General features: G+C 26.2%; 1 pseudogene; it reads right to left on the bottom strand.

Moving 5' to 3' along the window:
• LOC102815739 overlaps positions 1-841 on the bottom strand; it is a 13777-nt pseudogene that overhangs the window by 12292 nt on the left and 644 nt on the right.

The following is an 841-nucleotide window of genomic DNA, read 5'->3' as shown; positions in this document are numbered from 1 at the left end:
GTCTGAATTATCATTTGTCCCTATTTAGATTCTCCTTTTGGTATTTTACCTAGAAAATTTGCCTAACCAAAATTAGCATTTTTTTTTTTTTTTTTTCTGTTTGCCTTTAGACCTCTTATAGCTTTAGAGTTTACAGTTCTGACCTATGATTGACTTGAGTTATACTTGAGTTACTTTTTGTATATTGTGCAGTTTTATATTTGAAGTTATTTATTTATTTATTTTTTGCATTTTGATATACAATTATATATCCTGTGATAGAATACTCTTTTATTTACTTTTGTCAAAATTTTTTTTGCTGATATATGTGTGGATCATTTCTGGACTCTCTATTCTTTTCCATTTGTCTGTTTTTCTTTCTTGATGCCAATACATAGAAACTCAATCACTGTAACTTTAGAATAAGTCTAGAATTTATGGTTGTTCTATTTTTTCTTTTTCCCCTTCTTTATCAAATTGTGTTGTCTATTCTAGTACCTTTGCATTTTTATATGAATTAATTTATATCAATTTGTCAGGTTTTACAAACTGTGTCCTCAAATTTTGATTAGGTTTTGTTGGACTTGTAGATTACTTTTGGGGAAATTGTCATCTTGAGTTTTCTCAATCTAATATATCTGAATATAATATATCTCTTCATTTATTGAGGTCTTTTAAAATTTCTCCTTATAAAGTTTTATCGTTTTATTATATTTATCTTTCACATTTTATGTCACTTTTCCTTAATTATTTTTTCCTGTAACTTTGCTAAAATACATTTATTTCTCATTGCTTTTAAAATGCATTTTCTTCATGTTTCTTGTGCTTGAGTTTACTGAGCTTCTTAGATTTATAGCTATAT

This window comes from Chrysochloris asiatica, unplaced genomic scaffold (genome assembly GCF_000296735.1).
Source record: "Chrysochloris asiatica unplaced genomic scaffold, ChrAsi1.0 scaffold00108, whole genome shotgun sequence".
NCBI classification, from domain to species: domain Eukaryota; kingdom Metazoa; phylum Chordata; class Mammalia; order Afrosoricida; family Chrysochloridae; genus Chrysochloris; species Chrysochloris asiatica.
This window is presented reverse-complemented; position numbering and strand designations above follow the sequence as displayed.